This window comes from Pipistrellus kuhlii, unplaced genomic scaffold (genome assembly GCF_014108245.1).
Source record: "Pipistrellus kuhlii isolate mPipKuh1 unplaced genomic scaffold, mPipKuh1.p scaffold_m20_p_1, whole genome shotgun sequence".
In the NCBI taxonomy this organism is placed as follows: domain Eukaryota; kingdom Metazoa; phylum Chordata; class Mammalia; order Chiroptera; family Vespertilionidae; genus Pipistrellus; species Pipistrellus kuhlii.
In genome coordinates this window covers 77,220,297-77,237,045 of record NW_023425404.1, presented here as the reverse complement: position 1 = coordinate 77,237,045, position 16,749 = coordinate 77,220,297, and the positions used below count along the sequence as shown (strand labels likewise).

The 16,749-nt window shown below is 44.1% G+C and overlaps 1 protein-coding gene and 1 pseudogene across 1 annotated transcript in view; one reads left to right on the top strand and one right to left on the bottom strand.

The window, feature by feature from the left end:
• The window catches only part of CCDC3 (coiled-coil domain containing 3), a 97,916-nt gene that overhangs the window by 54,908 nt on the left and 26,259 nt on the right, over positions 1-16,749 (bottom strand). The gene's annotated exons all lie outside the window — the stretch shown is intronic.
• LOC118704191 lies at positions 10,748-15,711 on the top strand (annotated as a pseudogene).

Here is a 16,749-nt window from a genome sequence, read left to right as displayed (position 1 = left end):
TAGAGTGTTGAGCAGCATTCTGAAGGGCACCAGGTTCAATTCCGGTTAAGGGCACAAACTATGGTTTAAGGCTGGATCCCCAGCACTGGTTGAGATGGATGTGGGAGGCAACCAACCAATGTATCTCTCTCACATTGGTGTTTCTCTTTGTCTCCCTACCTCCCTTCTACTGTCTCTAAAAACCAATTGAAAAATATCTTCAGGAGAGGATTAAAAATAATAATAATAAAATGAAATTAAGAAGAAAAAAAAAGCAAACAAACTGAAGAAAACCAACAATCCAAGACTATGAAGGAATTTTGAGAGAAATTACCATTTTGGGTAAAGCAGCCACGTGAGAAAGCCATTTCTAGAGCTGCAACTTTGTACCATACAGAGACAGACTTAAGGCCGCAGGGGTCCTCAAACTTTTTAAAGTGGGGGCCAGATCAGGTCCCTCAGAGAGCTGGAGGGCCGGAATATATGAACTACTAATTCCTACTGTAACACCTCGGCTGCGCTCACTGCCCAAAAAACCTGGCGGGCCAGATCAGACTCCTCTGCGGGCCGCATGTGGCCCGCGGGCCGTAGTTTGAAGATGCCTGCTTAAGGGTAACCCAGCAGGTGCCAGGATCCTGACAACCTGAAGCTCTGGTGACAATAAGTACCAATCGTGGACCCATGCTGCCTTGGCTTGTTATAGGAGATTGATACCACCTGCCATTTATGCTGCTTTGGGTAAGATCTTGAAGTCAAATGCATCCTAACTGACTCAGATGCATCCTAGCTGGTTAAAGGACTGCTCAGAGAATGTGGCAGGAAGGCAGTAGTGCCTAAACAGTAGTGTTGACTGTGACCCAACTGTAGTGACATCAACTTATCTAAAACTTCAGTGGGAAAAAAAGAACAGTATGCTGGCCTACATGACTGACAAGTCCTGGCCTCGTTTTAGATGCGGGCAAAGCTGGACTCAGGTGAGCTGACAGTGCTATCAGCAGCCCCTCCCTCTTCCTCTGCTCTGCTTCCCCCTGTGACAACCTCATCTCAGTAGGTCTGCCCCCTGTCTTGGTAAGACGGCCAGCAGCAGCAGCAGGCATACATTTCTCTAGCTTGGCAACCCCAGTGGGAATGGGAGCCAGGGAGAACTCTGTTCCTGTAGCTACAACGAAAGTTTAATTGGCCTGGCTTAGGTTTCTGCCCATTTCTTTAACCACTGTCCATAGCTAGGCCAAGATCACAGGAATGTGATCAACCCAGTGGGAAAGGGTGGCCACAGGAAAGTCGGGGTGCCATTGCCAAAAGTAAGAGACAGACAGAAACAGCAGATATACACACATGGGGGACTGAAGAATTAAATCTTAGACTCTAATCAATAGATTACCACAGCTGCCCCACTTCACTGTAAACTAGCTATGGCCCCCACTGCCACTTCATCCACCACATTATAAGCTACAAAGAATAGAAATATGCTTTATGATTTCCTAACACAGTGCCTGGCTTATCATAGGCACTAGAATACTAATTAGTCAAGTGTTCTACCCTGTTTCCCCAAAAATAAGACAGTGTCTTATATTAATTTTTTTCTCCCAAAGTTGCACTAGGTCTTATTTTCAGGGGATGTCTTATCTTTCCATGTGCTAGGTCTTATTTTCGGAGGATGTCTTATTTTCGGGGAAACACGGTACCATTTAAATATACAGCATCAGGGTGAGCCCAGAATCAGCCTGTGAGAAACCATCCCGGGGGACACATCTCCTCTGCTCAAACAACAGAATATCAGAGCTGAAAGATACCTTCAGGCTACAGTAAAAAAATAAAAATAAAAAATAAAAAACTTGAGCCCCAGAGCGGGTTAATGATATGGCCTGGATCTCAGGGCTGATCAGGGTCAAACACAGGGCTGGAGCCTCTTCCCAGCTCAAGCTTACCACTGTGTTGCATGCACTCAGAATGCTTGCATGTGAAACCCAAGGAAAATTAAAATTTTCTCCCCTTTTTAAGGGTTTTCTCAACATAACTGTACTGTCCTTGAGGGGGATAGCAATGAAAAGAATAGACATATGTCTTTTGAATATCTCTTTTGTCTGTCCTTCAGCTCTCTAGCCCTTCATATTATTGTATTGTTTTTTAGTGTTTCCTTTGTATATGTTTGGGAAGGAGAAGAGGGCATAGGGAAGGGAGCCAGAATGGAGAAAGACCAGGACATGAGAAGGTCCTGAACCAGAAAGATGTGTCTTGGTCCTGGTGCCTTACAGGGTGGAAATTCCCCTCCCTGGGTTCCAGGTTCCTCTGCTTATTGGCCCAGAGAAGGCACTTCCATGCACAGAGGTTTAGAATGTGATGTTCCAGACTTGATCCATGTGAATCCAATAAACTAAAGCCCATAATACTCCAGTGTATGTCCAGTATTTTTGTGGCAGGCTCAAGAAGCATTCCCACCACAATGACAAACTATGCAGAGTCAAAACACAGGAATGGCAGGAGAACTTGGTAGTGGGGAGGTGTGGGAAATGGCCAAGAGGCCCCTGGAGGGGTCAGGGCTACATAACCCTTCCCGAGAGCCAAGGGTTTGGAAAGGTCAACATAGATCCAGAGTAACTGCTGCCCAAGCTCCGCTCCTAGGTTGCTACTTCTGACCTGACACCCAGAAGGAGCCCTATGGACCAAACCAAGGAGGACAGGAAACAGGGAAGCATTCTGCAGGTATAAAGTGCTCTGCACAAACACAAAGGGAGTTTGGGATAACCTTCCAGCTTTCTTACTCTTTACTGTTAGGTGGTATTCTTAGAATATGATATTTCAGTGGGAGGAGAGGAGGCAGAAGGGGGAACAGAAGTGTCTAACAGCAGGGGAGAAACCTAGAAATACAACCTCCACTTAACAATATGAGTGTCCTTTGAGGAGTTAGCAGACAGCGCCACCACCCAGAAACAGCTCTGAGTGATGCTACACATGGTTTTGTAGCATGGTTTTGAAATCCCACAGACCCAAGCCCCAGCCCAGATTGTGGCCTCACTAGCTCAGAGGCTTGAGCAAGTTACTTAATCCCACCTCATCTCAGTTTCCACCTCTATGACACAAGAGTAGTAACAGTACACACATCTCTAGGCTGCCTGCCCAAGTGCCTGCTACCCACTAAACCTGCTGTCACCAAGAATGTGTCAGGAAAGGAAACAGCAGGTGGGGCAACTCCTTGCCAAAGATTAACATTTCCTTGAAAGAAGAATAAAGTCACGTAGCATGGAAAGTGGAGAAAGGAGGAAAACTCCCACCAGCCTTAAATTACCCCAGCTACAGTCTACAGAACAAACCTATGAGTAGATATGGTCATTGTGAGCCTTTGGAAAGATGTCGGCGTACATAATTTGGGCGTTTATTCTGTTGCTTTTTCCTGAAGGCTCTGTGATCACTGTATAGATATATCCTTGCCCTGGGCAGTATTTGCTCTCAAGCCCGGAGCAACTCAGGACAGCTGGTTGCTATAGTCTGATAGATTGATGACCAAAGGAGGACTTTGCATTAGGAAGTTAATGCAGCTAAAGCCCACAGCACCAGAGAAGCAGAAAGAATCTCCTATCCCAAGTAATCAGCTGAAATCAGTACAGTTTCCATTTCGATCCTCTCCCTGGGGATCTGCAGCTTGGGGCAGTCTCAACTTCAAAGACAGCACTCTGCAATGTAGAAAATACCCCCCTGACTCCTCTGTGAGGAAGTATGACTGGGAAGAACTGAAAACCTCTGAAAAAGGAAGAAATTAAAATTTGGACTTGTAGATGCTCCATGCCAAGCCAGAGAGAATTGACAAACATCAGCTTTACAAGGTTGATCATAAATAATGAAACGTTGCTTTCTGAGAAGGTTGGAAGTAAACTTTGGTAAAAGGCCAAGAAGGATGAAAACAGAAACACTGTTTTTATGCCAGAATTAAGAGCTCCAAGATTTCTCTGTGCCTTCTTTGGTTTCCCTGAAGGAAAAGGATTTGATATGACAAGTTCTCCTGTCAGATGGACACGCTCTCTTTAAAGTAATTTGCTTTGTATTTAAGAAAAATACATAACCATCAGCAAACCTCCAAATCTCTTCAAGGCTATCAAAATAAAACTTGAAGCATTAAAATGAAACAAGCTTTTACCTTTAAATCTGCATCTTCCTTTTTTCTTTTAAAGACATGAACAAGTTGTTTTCCAGTTGTCACTCGCTACATTTAAAATGCCATATCAAGTGGCCAGAACAAAAGCCTGTCTCAGATGGTATAAAATGCTATCAGATACAGCAGGGACTTTCTCGAACTCACCCAGAATGACAAATGAACTCTAAAACCACTCAGGGTACACAGAGTAAATTATTTTCTTGAGTAATGTTTCAAACATGGACTAAGAAGATTATTTTTAGTTATAGCTAAAAGCTTCAAGAAGCCAATTTTTTTTTCCTGTTACTTTTTCTTGGCTAGGATTGCTATAGCTTTCATATAGTTTCTTATAAGTTTGTGTGTGTGTGTGTGTGTGTGTGTGTGTGTGTGTGTTTCATAAACAGACATTTAAATTTACATACAGGGACACACAACACACGATTTTCCACCTCCATTCTCCCCACATCAAAAGTAATAAAATCTAAACTTTTTATTTGGTTAAGAGACCGCCAGCTGTTTTAAAAATACTTCAGCAGTTAAATGCCATTTTCAACTAGTGGGGGGGAAAAATAGCTGTGGGAAAGAAGAGACCATTGGGACTGGAATTCATTAACACATTGGGCAATCATTTTCCTTTCTTTAGAAGGCTGCCCTAACTCCTCCCAGTATAAAGACTATGCCCAAATATGAACCAAGTACTCACTGTCTTCTCTTTGCCTCTGAGCATCAGCTAGATTTCCTCTCTTGTTTATCTTTGACATCCATCTGTTTCCTTTTACCTCCAATAAAACACCAGCCATATTACTACTTCATATTGGTATGTACCTTTGAGACTTAACCAATGAGATATTTATTTATCGCAGTAAATTAATATATATAACGATTCTCATGTCCTAAGCACTATTTGAGGAGTTTTATATATGTTCCCTCATTAAACAATAGATTGTATCATCTATACCTCACAATAATCCTATAGGGTTTATTTTGTTGTTTAAATTCTTCTTCTGATCCTAATAAACCAAAATTTTGTTAAAGTTTCATCTTTTTCCACAGGGCCATTACTTCAGGAGGGACTGACCTAAGAGGTCTTTAGCCCCTTGGGTGTGGCTCTTCCACAAAATACCACAGCCTGGGCGAGTCTATTTTGAAGAAGTGGCATTAGAAGAAGTTTAAGTTTAAAACATTTGTCTCTCAAAAGAAATTTCAATCGTTGTACTGTTGATATTTAACGCTATTGACTAATGAGTTTGCCAACCACTGATCTAAGCTAATCAAGTAGGCCCACCAGGTACAGGCATGTGACACACTTCTGGCCAGTAACATGCAAAAGAAAGTCAGTTGGTTGTGGAGAGGGGGAATTTGTTTGTGACAATACTGTTTTTGTTGTTCTTAATAAAAGCCACAGAGGAAGAGAGAGTATTTCCCTCTTTGGGATCTAGATGGGTCTGAAGTTGATGCCTGGAACTGCTGCAGCCTTCTTGCAACCATGAGGGAACAAAGCCTCAGGACAGAGGCACCATAGAGAAAGCACCAAACACAGAGAGTCAACCAGAGAGGACCCAGAGCCTTGATTCTGTGTCTGGAACTGTTGGAGCTTTTGCTTTCTTACTTCATGTGATAATACATTTCTCAAATGTTTTAAATTAGCTGAGTCCAGATTTTTCTCTTACTTGCAGCCAAAGGCATTCCTAATTATATAATTAACTCTACAGATAAAGAAGGAAAGAGGCTATGAGGGCAAGTGACTTACCTACAATCAGGTTTAGTAAATGTCCTAAACACATGCACACATTAGGATCTAAAGCTTATACATAAAACTGAAAAGAAGTGCTAAGAGAAGGAATTCCAAACACCAACATTTTTATAGTACATTATATGCTCATATACTTTTATAACCACACATACACTGTCATGTCACAGCTAATCTTGAAATAGGTTACCAAATCATCAACTAGAGCTCAATATATATTTTTATTCCTACTCCCAAAGATAGTTAGATTTTTATTTTGTTTGTGAGAGATTATAAGTCATAAGCCCTTAGAAAGGCAAATAGATGGTCATTTTTTATTAAACTCTAATAGTGTTGGCATTAACAGTTCATCTTACTAAAATCAAGTGATTAGTCATGATAGTCATATATATAAATACTAGGGGCACGGTGCACAAAATTTGTGCACTGGGGAGGGGTCCCTCTGCCCAGCCTGTGCCCTCTCACATACTGGGAGCCCTAAGGGGATATCCTACTGATGGCAGTCTGGCCTTCCTCTGCGGGAGAGGACCGGGCTGATCAGAGAAAGGTGCCAGCCCCATCACACCACTGCTGCAGCCATTGCCAGTCACCGCAGCCGCCAAGGTATTTTCATCAACAAGGACTCCAGTCCCTTCACCATGAAAAAATGACTTTCTTTAGGCATTTTCAAGATGTGTCTTTCATGGGATATGACATTCTGCTTTTTTTTCTTTTTATCCTCACCTGAAGATATGTTTCCATTTTTTCCCCTTCCCTCCGATCCCAGGCTTGGTCACTTACCACCCCTCACCCCTGTCCCTCTGATCACCAGTTCAGGATGCCCAGGCTTTAGGCTTGGGCAGGGGGCCCCCTCCTCGCCCCTCCGATGGCCAGCTGGGAGTGACCTGGGTGCTGATGAGGTTCCTGAGACCCAAGTATGTATGCAAATTAATTGCCATCTTTGTTGGGTTCATTTGCATACTCTGATTGGCTGTGGGTGTTGCGGAGGTACTGTCAGTTTACATGTTTCTCTATTATTAGATAACAGCAATGTTTCCTTTCTTGTGCAATCACAAGTCATTAACTTGTGGACACCAGCACTGTGTGGATTTCAGCTATGAAGAGGAATCCAGAGATGTCTCCCTCCCTCCCTCCCAAAGAGAAAGCTTCATTACTCTACACGAACTGTAAAATGATACATGAAGGTACACCCACCCAAGTGGGACTCTAAATATAATTCACTTTGGATGAGAAATTTTTGAGTTCTATGAAAGCAAAGAGTTCATTTTTAGTGACCACACATCAGTAAGTCTCCAGTATAGAAAGGAAATTTTCCATCCAAGCATCTTATTTATATGTCCTCTTTGCCAACCTTTCCCCAGATGTTCCTAAAGCAATGTCTCAATATATCTGCCACGGTCTATGGACAGGAAACATCTGGAAGTGGAAATATCTGCAAATGGATTTTAATGAATTCAGAGCCCATAGCATCAGCTCGTGGAGGCTGAGTTCCTTCTAAGTGGCAATATCTGTTGGGAGAAATCTCCTCCCTGTCATCTAGTTTCTATGTAATGGATTCCTTATCAAAGGTATGACTCTGGTTTCTCCAGAACCCCTCAGTCACCCCACCCTGGGGATAGAAAGTGAATCCAGACTGGTGGATTAGGAACAGGAACTGTACGTGCTGCACTCAAACCCACCCTTTTTCCTTGTCCTCTTGGGAGCTCTGGGACCAGTCTTCTCATCAAAGCTAACAATTTTAGAGTGTCAGAGCACAAGGATATGAGCTCTGGTTTTCCAGGACCACTTGTGCCTGCCTGGATGGGCAAGTCCAGCAAATCCTGAGTTTGCGTAATAGCCCTCTTGTCTGCAGATAGGAACCATATTTTCCAAACACATCTCAATCAGTTTTTTTAAAAAAAAAAAAGAAAAAAGCAATCTTCAATGCAATTAAATCAAACATGGGGGAAGTGGCTGGTGATTACTTACCGAGCTTGCTGAAACCCCAACATTTTCTAAAAATGGACAGACTTTGCCATACCTACATGTGTATAATGCTTGATGGCACTGAAGCTCTGTCCTGTATCTTATCTCTTTGAGCCTTCTCAGCAAACCTGGAGGAAAAGGAGGGTTTCTTACCCCAAGAGGACTCTGGCATGGGAACTGAGACCCAGAAATGTTAAGTGATCTTGTCCATATATTTTCCCAGATCTCTAGCTGCCACGCTTCTGTTCATTCTTTCCCTCTCAACTTCCTCCAATGCTCTGAGACCAACTAGTTGACTTAGCAAAGATGGGGCAGGATATGGACCGACCTCTCTCCACCTCCCCACAACATAGCAGTTCTGCGCTGTAAAGGCTGCGTTAGTGCCCTACACAACTTACTGACTTTGGTGCCATTTGGTAGAGAGACTAATTTACTGGAAGCCCAAACTTTAATTGTTCTGAGCTTTGGAGGCTTCTGCCAGGCAGAGAAGATAATTATATTGATTCCTTTGTTATTTTAATGACCTATTTTTCATTCTTAAGCACTATGTCTCTACCCAAATTCGAAATTCTTAAAAGTTCTTTAACAGTCGCTCCACAAACTAAATAAACTAAGCAATTATAAAGCACTTTACAAAGTCAGACAATTCATTAAACCCTTTTACTTCTCAACTTCTCTGTGTCTACAGTTTAAATAGGGAATGTCTACTAAGCAGTGTAGTGTCAAGGCTAATTACTTCAACACATAAATCTACCAAGTTCTCTCATTTTGAAGGAAAGAAGAGTCTTTGCCTGGCTCAGTGGTTGAGCCAAGAAGTCACGGTTCAATTCCCAGTCAGGGCACATGCTCAATTTGCAGGCTGGAATCCCCGGAGAGGGCATGCAAGAGACAGCCAGTCAATTATTCTATCTCCTTCTCCCCTTCTCTTTGAAATCAATAAAAACATATTAGAAGGAGAAGAAGGATTAGGAAAAGGCGGAGGGGAGGGGGCAGGGAAAATGGGAGGGGGAGGGGAGAGGGAGGAGGAGGGAGAAGGAGGGGGAGGAGAAGGAGAAAAGGAGGAGGAGAAGAAGAAAGAGGAGGAGAAGGAGGAGGAGAAGGAAGAGAAGGAGGAGGAGGAGGAGGAGGGAGGAGGAGGAGGAGGAGAAAGAAGAGTCCCTGACTGTCACCATGTGGAATCAGACTCCAAGCCATCTACTGACTTTAGATGCCTGCCACCCTCCTTGTCCCTGGGACCTGGTAGACTATTTTTACATCATGGAGTAAAACTCTTGTTGCTAAAATGGGCAAGACAGGGACCATTGTTGTCAACTGAACCAATGCCTGGGCAGAAAACACAGAGGCTGGTATCTTTTCTAAAATGAACCAGGACATCTTCTTGCCTTAACTGGTCCTGCACAATGGACACAACTCACTCCCCAAGGACCTCAGAGCACACCTTCTCACTGTGCGATTGATTGTAGGTAGGGATGTGGAAAAGTGGGGCAGAGCTCCCTGCGGTCCTCAATGACTTCTTCCTTCCCAAATCCAGTGTCCCTTCTGCACCTTGAATTTCAGCTTTTGGCACTGCTGCCCTCTCCCTCCTGGCTGTCTCTGCACATGGGTCCCACCACCCTCCAGTCTTCTGCTCTCCCGCTGTTTCCTATGGCTCCCTCTCTGCAGAGTCTTGCCCCTCCTTCTACCCCCTGCAGTCAAACTCCTGAGGCTGGTTCTCTCCTGCCTCCTCCAAGGACTCATTCCCACTACAGCTGCAACCATCACCTCCCAGGCTGGAAGTGTTATCTCCCCACTTCTCACCCCCAGTGTCTGCAGATCAGCAATCTTCTCTATCAAACTGTCACCTCACACCATCTACAAACCCATCCACACTCATGGATCCTCCCCAAAGCCTTAAATGCAACCCCTCTCCCCAACTTCACTTGTGATGTTGTTTTGCTTTTGTTGTTTTATTTTTGTCATAGTGTTTACAGCCAAGTACGCTTAGACTCTAAGAATGCACTGTGTACTTGGGCTTCATTTATAGCTCACCCCCTATTTCTAAAGCTGGTCAGAAGCAAATCCCCCTAAACTCTGCTAAAGGTACAGGCCACACAGTCGGCTTCTGCCTTGTTTTTCTACTGGACCTGACTCCGTACCCTAAGCCATGTCCCATTCTAAGCTGGAGCTCTGATACCTTCCTACTTCTTGCCATGTCCCATAGCTACTTAGACCCAAGGCACATTCCAGACTCTTTTAAAATGAGGAATCCCAGAAATCAGCTTGACCTGGAGTGAACAAGGCAGCAGGGGTATAGGCTGGTACAGCAGCAAGAGCCCCAACTAGGGATGTAGATAGGCTTGGGTTCAAATCTCACCACACCAACTCACTGACTGAGTGACTAGGCAGTCTTCTCCAAGCCTGGTTCCTCATCTGTAAAATGGGGACATCATCACCTTGCTTTTGGAAGTTCCAAGGAATAAGAGAGATCATAAGAACAATGGGCTGTGATTTACTGAACTGCCATTAGAGAGCCCTTATTCTGTGCCTGGGGCTCTGCTAGGGGCCAGGAGGAGACAGAGAGCAAAGTCCTCTCTTAAAGACATAAGGTCTCTTTTGCTAATAAACAGTCTGAAGGATCATCAGGGAAAATAGAACAGCTGAGATCAGCCCTTAGGGAAGCAAGATACAGAATATCATAACACGGTGCAAGCCCTGCCCCAGCCCTGAGTCCTGGTGTGGAGCCCACTACAGCAGTCCAACCCACAGGTGAGCTGCATGGCTGAAGAGAGGATGCTCCAAAGAGACCAACCAAGGATTTTCCTGAGACCATTCCTGAGCAATTTCTGAGCAACAGGAAAGGACAGGGAAGCAAGCAGCAACACACGGCCTGGCCTCTTTCCTTAGTCCTTGGGAATGCCACCGACTCATGCCTGTCTGGACCAGCAATGTCTGTGCAGGAAAAGGTAAGGGGAGCAAAATATGCTCTTGCAATACGGAAGTCTCCAGAAAGGTCAAAGGCAGCAATTATTTGGTGGTTTTCTGGTACCATCGAAAAGCTGTTGCTGCCTCCATCTCAATGAGAAGGTATATCCTTCTCACGCACTGCACCTTACCCAACTTCTACTGTACAGGCACACCTTGGATATGCTGTGGGTTCAGTTTCAGACCACTGCAATAAAGCAGATATTGCAATAAAGGGAGTTGTAATCTTTTTGCTGGTGGAGGATTGTGCCTTCAATCTGTAAAAATACATTATCTGCAAAGCACAATAAATCGAGCTATTTCTGGTCTTTGGGCTTCCAGGTAAACCTGACTTAGGTCTCATATCCCCAAGGTCCCTTGCACATGACCCCAGCTTTTTCCCAAGTAGTATGAGGGCACCAGGCCAGACATTAGCGGACTTGAGTTATTTTTCTTTAGCTGCTAACAACCTCTGTGACCTTGAGTGGGTCATACCCCCATGTTCTCATCTGTCATGATATCTGTGGGTATAAAGGTCAAAAGAGAAGAGAAATGAAAGCACCCCAAGAACTAGGCAGCATCCCAGAAAGGTCAAAAATGGTCAACAGCAGGGTCAACAGCCCTCCAATAGTGGGAAATATGGGGCAGTGGACAGAGTGTCCCAAATCTGAAGTCACCTAAGCCACTAAAATGAAATATATTGATAGGAAAGGCCTGCTGGGTATAGTGGGGGGGGGGGGGGGGGGGAATATTATCCCATGCAGAAATCAGGGCAAGGTTTTCAAACTTCCTGTCTGGAGTTTCCATTTGTGAGGCCAGATGTTTTCTGTAGCTGGCCACACCGATTGGCGATTGGCGTGTTCCACAGGGGCATCAGCACTAGAGCACAAGGACAGGACAGTTGAGAGAAGGCCAGAGGTTTATTTCCATTGTTTCCAAATGACTGTCCTACTGGCAGGGACTGGCCACATTCCTCTCCTCCTGGTTTCCTCTCCAAGTGTTTTTACAGTATCTCCATTGGCTGAGAGGGTGGAACTGACTGATGGTAGATTGGTTATATTTCAACGATTTCATCTATTCAGAATTGGAAAATCCTGTATGTGGCCATTTTATTCACCTAACCTCATAACATTCTTCAGATGGCACAAAAGAGGGAAAGGGCGGGGGCAGGGCTGGAACAAATGCTACTGGAAGCCAAGGGTGTGGAGCAGGATGGTAAATTCCACATGAGCCACAGAGGAGCCTCAAGCCAAGCTCAGAGTCAGGAATACTCAAGTTGTGTGTACCCCCTGGTCCACCAAGTCACTCCATATTTCTGGGGAAAAGGAAGGGCAAATGAGTTGGTCAGGGTCAAGAGGCCTAGTTTTTCCTAGTGGTAGGACCTCCACCCTAAATCCCATAAAAGGAGTTGGCAGAGTGTTTTATGAGAGCTCTCCTTACTGTCCCAAAGAACCCCCATGCACACCTGACCCACGGCTCTGCTCATCTCCCTTTACCCCTAAGGCCCAATCCTCAATGTCAGACAAAGATACTCTTTTGCCAGCTCCTGCAATGGTAGGGGCCAACCTCATGGAGAGCAAGACCTGATTGCTGCCAGGCTGATAGGAAGGAAAGTGGGCTGGCTCAGTAGGTCAGGACAGAGGTGGGCAGGTGAGAGATGAGGACGGGATGAACTATCTTCCACATGACAGTCCCTACAAGTACCTGCTCTCCCTGGAAACATTTTGGAACCCAAATCAAAGGTACGGGATGGAAGGAAAGGATAGAGTTGTAGGGGGAGAAGAAGGTGGAAGAAAGAATAATCATAGTAATAACATTACAGCCAGTTTTTATTGAGCCTTTACTATAAGTACAATAAGCAGTTAACATGTGTTAATCATTCAACCCTCCCAACAACTTTATAAAGTAGGTTCTATTATTACCTCATTTTTTTAGATGAGGAAACTGATCCCACAGCCAGTATTGAAAAAAGTCGCCAGGGCCTCCAAGATACAGCTATCACTCTGAGTGGCCACGAAGGAAAGCCAGCATGTCTGGGAAATGCCATTCCGTGTGGCAAAATGGGAGCCTAGCAACCTGCTGTTGAGAGCGTTTGTCAGAGTATCAAGAAAGAAGACACCTTGGCTCTGAGGGTATGGGCACCTTGTGGTGCTGGCCCACCAGCAGAGGCACCCACTCCCTGAGCAGCAAAGTAGGTGTCCATCATCCTAGATCACTATCTAATTGGAGGGCTTTCTGGGAGCCTCTGGTCCTTCAGCCTCTTGGATGGTTCTTACTACATAGCACATGGCACAACCAGATCCTCAAATCCCATCCAGAGATGAAGGTTTGAGGACCAGATCTGCATCTCCTTAGCACTTCACTACACCTACAGCACAACACCCCCCAAAAACATGTCTCCCAAAACTGATAATCAACAGTTACCATTTTTTGAACACTTACTATGTATAAGAGACTTGTAATATCTGATGTTTTATATGCATTGTTTCATAAAATCCTCAACCCTTCCAGATAAGTATTGTCACGCCTTCCATGCATGTCCCAGGACAAATGAAGAGTCTGAGACTCCCCTGTTAAGGGATTCCCAGTGGTCAAACAGCTGGTAAGGTCAGGAGTCAAGTCTATTCCTGATTCTTCCCTTGTCATTCATAGGCTTCTCTGATGGGTCCCATTCTAAGATTTAAATTGTTTTAGATGCTATAGGCTTTGATTCCACCATTCACACCCTCTTCCCAGGCCCCTGACCCAGTAGGAAGCAGAGGCCAATCCCCATATAAATGTTTTCCACTAGGGTCTTCCAGTCTTCTGCCCATATCACCTCAGAGGGCTCAGTGAGGAAGGTGCTTGCTGTTCACCTTCCCTGCACCTATCCCCAACACACATGCTCATTCCAGGCCTCCCCACACCCACCAATCGAAACAACCAAGGTTCATTTTGCACATAGCCCCAGTCCAAGTTCTGAACAGACAGGAACCTTCCCATGTTCTGCTCAGCCCCAACTCCACCTACTAGGCATTAGTTGAGCCTTATAAAGGAGGAAGAACATGATGGATTTCAGCAGCCTTTGAAGAGGAAGGCTTAAAGAGAAATCAAATCCACCAAATCAGTTCACCCCTGGTTGTTTTTCAACTAGAGGAAAGATGGGCAAATCATTACTGAGCCACTCCTCCGATGGTCCCGGACTCACAAGTCCCCCTTTGCGATGGCCAGGCCTGCAGCAGAGTGCTCAGAACAGGCAGGTGCCCACCTGCCAGGCATCACGTGGGCAGGTCCTGCTGACAGTCTTCTTACCAGCACACTCTGATAAGAAGAGGTGCCCCCTGGCAGTTGACAGAAGAAAATGGACATTGTGCATTTAGCCAGAATTTCTTATAGGAAGATCTCAAAGCATTTTATTCTTATCATCTTTTAATCATGCTACAAGGGTGATATAGTTAACCCAATCCAAATTTCCAGGTGCAAAATTTAATTTCCTCAGCTTCCAGTGAATTGAAATGAGACCACCTAGATAGGGAGGAGGAGATGTGACACAGGGGCAGAACGTGGGCCTTGCCCAGTGACTCAGTGGTCCACAGAAATGACAGTGTCTGTGTATTACCTGGGCAGTAAGCACCGCAAAGCAAAGTGCATGGTGGAAAGGACGTAGAGATTCTCTTGGCTGCAGTGACATGGATATGGAATGCCTTTTGTCCAGAAACAGAAGAAATTGGAAGTGATGTCACAATCAAAACAAGCTGGGACTTGAGTGCTGTGGTGCATTGGTGACCCCAAATGGAAAGATCCCACTCACTGTTGGCTATGGAAAATGGTCGCGAGGCCCTGCACTCCCACTGGGTGGGCCTTCACCTGCTGCCTTGTGACTGCCCACTGCGGATATTTCTTAATATCCAAACTCCAAGAATACACTGGGTCCCACTGTTATAAAACTAAGGGGAAATTCTGGAGAAATGTTTACATTACTGGAACTACAGTTAAAAGCATGCTACAACAGCAAATCTAGATACTGCAGCCCAGCTGATAGTGGAAGAGTGTCCCAAAAATTATGGTCCAACTGGCATTAAAATAGAACATCAGCTGGAGTCAAATGCAGAAGCATCAGCTGAGAGTGTTGCCATGGAATGAAATTCATATTGCCTCGCTGATTTGATATGAGCATGTGTTCTCGATCTGTGAAGTCCTTATGAAAAGGATAGTGAAAATATTCAAGAACAAATAAACTCTGACCTGGAGGTGGCATCCGTCCTATTTAAAGCTGAATACAATATTCATACATCTCCCTCTGGGAATCCAAGAAAGGCATGTCTACACTCCCTCTACAACAAAGCACTTCTCACCCATAAAACAGTCAATTACTCTAACCAATAGACACAGAGGAAATGAGGTCACAACCACATCTCTGTTAGCAAATTCTTTATCTGTCCACCAGTTGACTGCTCAGTGAGAGATGCTCTACCTGCTACTTGAATGGAACAAGAAAATGATATCGTTCACATGGATGAAGACAGATTTACTTTTCTGACATGGGCTGGAGTACACAGGCAAATAGCTGTGGTAAAGTTTCTAGTTCAGAAGGGTGCTGATCCCCAGCTTCTAGGAAAAGGTCAAGAGACAGCATTGTCTTTGGCCTGTGCTAACGGCAACAGAGCTATTGCCAAAGTGCTGCTTGATGATGGCACTGATGTAAGGGAATCATTTTGGAGGCTCTCTTTTGCTTTGTGCTGTACATGGAAATCATGTGAAATGTGTAAAAATGCTTTTAGAAAATGGAGCTGAACCAACAATTGAAGCCAACACTAGATATAATTCTATGCATTTAGTTGTAGCCCTGAGCTATGGAAGTGTCCAAGAGGTGACTGAGTCACATTTATGGAAGCTGTTCAAAAACCAAGGAGCAGACAGTCTTCAGAAAGTGTTGTCTGCCCTTTCATTTACTTTTTGGCCCTTATAAACAATAGTTTTGTTTGCTTATCAATTTTTAACTCAGGTGCAATATCTACTGATTTTTAGTAAGTTTTAATAAATATTCCTCTGAATAATTTATTGGTTTATAATAAAATTAATGTTGATGCTGTTTTTTTAAAATGTGTTTTATAGCACCAAAACCGGTTTGGCTCAGTGGTAGAGCATCGGTCTGCAGACTGAAAGGTCCTGGGTTCAATTCCAGTCAAGGGCATGTACCTTGGTTGCAGGCATATCCCCAGTAGGGGGTGTGCAGAAGGCGGCTGGTCGATGTTGCTCTCTCATTGACGTTTCTAGCTCTCTATCTCTCTCCCTTCCTCTCTGTAAAAAATAAATAAAATATATTTTTAAATGTGTTTTATAGCATATTTAAAATGATAAATAAATGTTTTGTGGTATGTAAATGTTTATGGGATAGATAGTTATCTGTCTTTGTATAGAGTCCTATAATTTAACATTTTCAGGAATTATTCTACTCTATTCATCTTCACTCTTGTATTAATTTACTGACTTTAAATAGAGTTTGCTATAAATTCATAGAAAAAGTTATTACTGAATTTAAAGTGAACAGTATGTTTACAAAATGTTATAAATAAAGTACATTTCCAGTTTTTAAAAACCTTAGAGACGTACACCTGAAAGCCCGAATTTCTTGATCTGAAAGACTACCCCCCACACATCATTCTGAGATGGCAATTTAATGGCCCAAAATGCATTTGGGACTTTACCAAATTATAGAGGTCCCATTCACCAACTGGCCACTCCTTACTCTTGGCCAAGCTTTTTGCATGAATATATCTTTAAATCTCAAAATAACCCTGTGAAATACCCAGTTTTACACACACACACACAAAAAAAGTGGAGGCTCAAAGTGGGTGAATGACTCATCAACTGTCGCAGAATTCATTTGGAGGAGTGTTAGGCTTCAACTGCAGGGTCTGCTCCGATCCAATGGTATCCACCCCTTTTAAGTGTCCACAAGAAGGTAAGCAGTGCCTCCTACGTTTCTCCTCGGCATCCATAAATG